A 6,970-nucleotide genomic window follows, 5' to 3' on the forward strand; every position below is an offset into this window, starting at 1 on the left:
TGGGAATCACTGGTCTCCCATTTTTGTGGAATTTCCATAGTTTTAGAAAACTTTGGGGCTGCGATTCTTTCTTTTTCTTTTCTCTTCTTCTTCTTTCTCTTTCTTCCCTATGTTGTCTATCGGCTCTCTGTTCATCTTGTAGAAGTTTAAGATTTTCCAGAATTAATTCACTTTGGAAACCCAAATCATCTAAAACGTCTTCTCCATGTGCACACCATGTAGTTAGATAGTTGCCGATCTGATATGTCTCATCGAGATCATTTGTATTCTGTGCATTATTTTCAATAAGGGGAGCACAATCTGCACGAGTGATTGGTTGTCGAGAAGAGGAAGAAGTAGTGCAGAACTTTGTGCGAGGAGGCCATTTGCCACCCTTGACAAATCTGCGGTTGGCATATTGCCATTCTTCAACAGGAGGAAAACGACCTATGCGATGCATTTTATTTACAGTGGGTAAAAAAGGCTTAGAATCTGGTATGTACAATGTAGTGGATGACATTACAGGCTCAGTCTGACTCTGACTGGCTTCTTGGATAGTAGACAAATTATGACTACTAGGGATGACGACTTCATAAGATGATGGACTTCGCAAATTACAGGGATGACGACTTCATAAGATGATGGACTTCGTAACTTCCTTGAATTTATCGAAGTGGATGCTGAAGCATAATTTCCTCACATCAACCAGAGATATGCGTGGACTGCGTGACTTCCTTTCGCTTCTCCAACACACCTTACAATCTCACCAACGCAGATGATCTTGGAACGAACAATCCTCAGATTGGCGGCCGAGTAGGCTTCAATATTAATTCAAAATAATATTACACACAATAGATGGTCTCAAGTCGAGAGCTTCACTAGCCTCTGATCTTTGAGAGCTCAAAATACAAACACACACTCACACTCCAAACTCACGATGCGGAACTCTTTGAGAGTTCTTTCTTAAATAGCCTAAAATCGAATCTGACTTAGCTAAGACATGACATAAGATAGAAATAATTGAGGGTCCTGTCGGTATCTTTTCCCACCGACGGTGTCTACTCAATTTTTTCTTTTGTACAAAGATTCTTATCACAACATGTGACCAACAGTGTCACATTGCTGACAAGAGATTCTTTACCAAGAACCTTGCGGACTCCTATCACTATCAAAGTCTGCTTCAAACTCTGAATCTGGTGGGGTCTTTATTCTTTGCCAGGAATATGTTAGATTTGAAAGCGTTTCCTGTGGATTCTTCCATGAAGACGTAAGCCATGATAAATATTCCTTCTCCCAAGTAGGGTCATTTTGTACCTGAGCATCTTGATAGACATCGACAAATACGGTCTCTTTTTCTTCTCCAATTTTTGCTTTTCCTTTATAGTCATGGATTGCTATTGAAGATGCCTCTTTTTGTGGTGCATGTGAACTTTGGCCTGTGTCATACGAAAATTTTATGGAATCTGCAGTTTTCCGTAGACTCTTTGATGGAAAGAGATAATCATCTTTATTCCACCTGTTCACGTATGCAAATGGATCAATTTCAATCCCAAGGAAGGAATCTTTCTTACTTTTTCTAAAATCTGGCAAGGATTGCACTGCCAATTCAACCCCATCTAATAAATCCCACTTAAAAATTTGAAACATGCTGACTGATTGCTCGATAGCTGCTTGAACCCACAATTTACACTGATGACTGACATGTCCTTGATCTTGCCACCCAACTTCAAATATCATTGCTGAACATACCCGATTTGATAATAGCAAATTTATCAGACATGCAGAATCTTCTGTCCAACTTCCGGAGGAAACACTGATAGATATTAATGCTTTTTGATTAATAATTAACCTTAACACTCCTCTTTTTCCTTGCATCGGCTCCAGTGTTTTAATCATCGAGATCTTTTCTGGTAATTTTAATGAGTGGAATTCTTGAAGCCACATAGAAACCTTTTTTATTTGCTCTGGATTTTCAGCCAATGTAGATTCTAGAATGCTATCCGTGCCATACACTTGTGCGAACGGATTAGGTTATATTGGATTGCGGAATTCCATACTCTGATAATCCCAAGGTTCTGTAAAAGTTCTGAGATATTGAAGGGTTCGCATCACACATTGGGAAGCTTTGATCTCAGCTTTCTTTTGACATCTGCCATTTTTTATTTCCCAATCAGCAAAAGGCTGAAACAATTCATATTGTGGAAAAGAATCTGTCGATACAAAATTTTCATCTACTTGTTTCAAAAAGGCTCCCTCTAATTCTTCAAACATATCAGGAATCTTGAGGGATTTTAAAAATCGTTCAACTAATCCATTCATATTAACTTCCTCAAGATCTAACATTTTTGCAGAGACATAAACAGCAACAGAGAAATCAACTCCACCGATTATTTGATAATAATTCAAAGTATTTAAGACTTTGATCATTTCTGGAGTGTAATGACTGTCCCATGTGTCATCAAGCAATCTGAAATAAATTTTTACCTGCAAATTTGGTAGAGGATAAACCTTCACCAATTCTTCATTGAGATTAAGAAAAATACCAACATTTTTATGTTGCCAAGCCTGGCATTTTTGAATCCACTGATTTCTTCTTAATGGTAAACCAATTACCTTCTTTATTTCTTCAACAATGTCAGGTAAGAGAAATTCTAATATCTTAAACCGCTGTACAAAAGTTTCAAAATTATCATCAAGAGCAGATTTATCTGAAATATCAAACATACTTTGTTTATTTACATGAACCTTATTCATTTCTCTTGTCAAAGCATCTGCTAAAAAGTTAGAATTTCCAGGGATCCATTCAACATCAAACTCATACATCTGAAACCACATTTGCCATGCTAAAAATCTTCCTCGAGCTAACTGTTTTGAAATATTTGCATTCAGGAAGTATTTAAAATTCATGGAATCAGTGCGAATTAGAAATTTTGCAGGAGCCAAATAGATTTCAAACTTCTGGATTCCATTGAAAATAGCAAGGGTTTCTTTTTTAGCAGGGAAATAACCTTTTTGATGTTTCTGAAATTCTCCCGAAGCATATGCACAAAGAACTTCTTCAACTTCTTCTCCTTCTCCTCTTCTTTCAAGAAGAGTGGCTGCCCAAAAGTTATCTGATGCATCTGTTTTTAAAATCAAAAATCCATTACCTGGCAGTTTTAATGCTGACAGATTCTGGCATTCTTGCTTAAGCAACTGAACCGCTTTAGTAGCTTCATCAGACCAACCTCCATTAGTAAATTGACGAATTGGAGAAGTTTTTTCAGAGAGATTCAAAATATATTTATGTACATAATTTAAAATTCCTATAAATCTTTGAATCATATGTTTATCTGCCAGCTGATCAGGAAATTCAGAAAGTTTTGTTAACACATGAGGCTGCATCTGAATTTTCCCATTACTGACATGAATTCCAAGAAAATCAATACTTTCTTGAAACAGGATCATTTTCTTTTCTGACAAAACAAGACCATGTGCCTTGGCCTCATCAAGAAATATCTGTATATGTTTCAAATGAGATTCTAAATCTGAACTATGTACAAGAATATCATCAATATATACAACGATGAAATCATATTTGCTGAATATATGACCCATTCTTCTTTGGAAGAAGGCAGGAGCATTCTTCAACCCGAAAGGAACAACTTTCCATTGGAAGAAACCTGCAGGACATGTAAAAGCAGTTTTGTGGCGATCTTCTTTTGCAATCTAAATTTGATAATAGCCTGATTTCATATCAAATTTGTTAAAGATTTTACTTCCTTGGATTTTCTGCATAATGGTTTCCTATCTAGGCATAGGATAATTAAAACTTTTTGTTATTGCATTTAATGGCTTGTAGTTAATAACCATCCTATCTTTTCCTCGATCAATTTCATAATGGTTTCTGACAAGGAATGCAGAACAGGAGTAATTAGACTCACTTTTTTCAATCAACTCAAGATCTAACAATTCTTGAATCTGCTTTCTCATTTCTTTTTCTTCAGCAGGAGTACATGGTATTAGTTTACCAGTTACCCCATTATCATGCAATGTCTTTATTTCCCGCTGTGGACTTTTTGTAGTGCAGAAGGCTTGAGGATTGTTTGAAAATTGATGTATTCATTGAGAATCTCTCACACTAAAACTTCTTGAAACGTGGCTTGAAACACCATGTGTTAATGATGTTTTCATAGAAGTTGCAACAATGAATGTTGAAGGCAACATCAATGTTGTAGAAAATAAAAATGTTAATGAAATTTCCATGCAATAGTGTCCTTGAGAGACAAAATATTTTTATGATTTATTTTGGAACAAATTGATGAAGAGTAAGCTATGGAAGGTGAAAAGTGGTAGTCATTTACATACAGGCCAATTTTTGAAGAAATAAAGGACATGCATAGACAACTTGGAACAATCGAACAGTTGCACCAGCCAATAAAGACATTGAAATCTGAAGCTTACAACAAAAACACAAAGCTAAAGCAATGAAGAGAAGAAAAGGAAATATGTCTTTTGAAGAAAAAGAATAAAAATATGTAAAACTTCAAAAAAACCTGCAACTAGATCACCAAACATGTATTAACCTGCAAACTTAGCTGACAACATGCAACATTGTGCGAATTGTATACTCAAGTCCATGAGAGCCAAAAGTTGAAGTGTTTGGAAAGTGTTGAAGAGTTTAGAAAGTGTTACCATTTTAGTATTTTTTAGGATATATCCTCCATATAAACACAAAAATCCAAATTATAAATTACACATTTTATTAAAATTAAGTGCTAAGTTCTCCGTAAGGATGGTCAAAATGACATTTATTAAGCAAACAAGCCATAGAAGGACTGGAAGTAATGGTAAATGTATAAAGAATGCATACATATTTTTTCCAGAGTCTAGACTCCACCCTATGTTAGAGGCCTACCAGAATTTGATCACCACAAAGTCATTAATTGGTCAAGTTTATGAGGTACAAGGTTCATGTATCTCCGCATTCAAAGTGAGTACTATGGAGTAGGATAGATCTTCAATCCCTAGCCGAAGGATGAATAAATCTACAATCACTGATAGGGAAGGCATGTAAAACAATATTAAAACTGCCATCACCGAGGGGAAAAAACTCCAACCTTGGATTTAGGTGATAGCAATCAAAAAAGATGTAAACAGTAGTAATTTTGATATCACTGAGGGAAATATGTGCAAACAATATTAACTACTATCACCAAAGGGAAAAGAACTCCAGACCTTGCTTTCAGTGCGAGCAAGCAAACATATTCAAATTTCCAACCAGCTCATCCCTGGTGCGTCACCAGTGTAAAGACAAACTTCCAAATTCCTACCAAAGCATCAATCAGTTTCCAAATAAGATTCAACGGTATTTGGGTATTTATTCAGTTTTAAGGAACCAACAAAGCTAGTAGGCAGTAGTGTTCTTTTCCCAGAATGTACAATCATTATTAGACAAACTTAAGCTTTGTTATATTGTGTTTCAAGACTAAACTTTTGGCTAATTGTTGTCATGATGAGATTACAATGGATAAATTGGACTGCATCAGAAACCTCAAAATAGATTGTCGTAATCTTCACCATTCTTGGTGCTTGATAATGTAAATACTGACCTTAGATTTGATGTGTAGGAGGTGCATGATAATATAAACATTGTTGCAAAATTCCTAATTAAAGTTTAGAAATTAGTTTGAAATTAGAAGATCTACACAAATCTAGACCTTTTTACTGTTAGTTGTGTTTGGGATATATGGAAACATACTGAATAGTACACATTTAAAAGAAGAGAACACAGTAAAAATACACATTTTTGTGACATATGGAACCGTATTGAATGGTACACATTTAAGACAACACAACACAGTAAAAATAAGAGAAGATGTGATTACTTAAGGAATCAACAAACATGTCACTTGGTAGAATCAAACAATAGTGGGGCAAGAACAACACTCGACTTTAACAGACCTCGCAAACTTCCGTTTGACAACTCTGCTCTAAAATGTAGGATTAACTTAAAATATCGTTGTTTGCATATAACTAGCTATCTGCGACTAGTAGCAGATAGATTAATACTTTTTCCCTTGGCCGATTGGATGCCCCATTCTCCAATTGCAGATTAGTCCTCAAAATCTTATGTTAATTTTCTTAATTATGCAACACCTTATATTAAGATTCTTAACCATGATACAAAAGGATTATGGTATTAACTGTGACAAATATTTCAAATTATAGTTTTGCATTCAATCCGACATAAAAAGCAACAGTAGATTGGGAACTCTCACAAAACGTGAAACCTACACATATATGATAGAGCTATTCGTGTTTACTCTATGGTCACTATTTCGAATCTATACTAAGGTGACCTAAAAAATAGGACAAGAATACAAAACATAAAAATATACAAATTTGTTACTTCTGCATATAATTAATTAAATTAGTTAAATTTTGGAGTAAAAGAGTAAACTATTTCTAGTTAGTTGACTAAAATTGAGTTATAAGGAATCGAAGTGAACTACTAACCATTTGGAAAGACTAAAAGTCTGTACAGAGGAAGCAGGGGTGGCAGTGATCACATTGGATCAATGAAAATCGGGGACTTGATTATGCCTAGAGGCTTGGTGATGCCACAAATGGTCAGAAAGAGGAACTGGCAGTTTATTAAGGCCTTGAACTGCTTAGGGCAGCGGGAACAAAATGTGTTACAGTGGTTCCACCATAGTAATTTGAAATTTTCATTGTCAAATGTCTCCACAAGAAATTCGTCTTGTAGAGTTCAAGCAAGTCTTGCTACACTCATTCATAGATTTCAAGCAATGATAATAGATTTTTGGGGAAATAACATGTGTAACAGTGGTGGGGATTCCACCATTGTAATTTGAAATTTGCATTGTGGAATGTCTCCACAAGAAAATGTCTTGATCGACTCATTCATAGACTTCAAGCAATGGTAGGAGATTTTGAAAATTCCTATACACGGTTCTCATCCGAGAAAGAAAAATATTATCAAAATTGA

Source organism: Pinus tabuliformis, chromosome 4_1, assembly GCF_031772625.1.
Source record: "Pinus tabuliformis cultivar Carrire ecotype Pingquan chromosome 4_1, CPIR1, whole genome shotgun sequence".
Classification (NCBI taxonomy): domain Eukaryota; kingdom Viridiplantae; phylum Streptophyta; class Pinopsida; order Pinales; family Pinaceae; genus Pinus; species Pinus tabuliformis.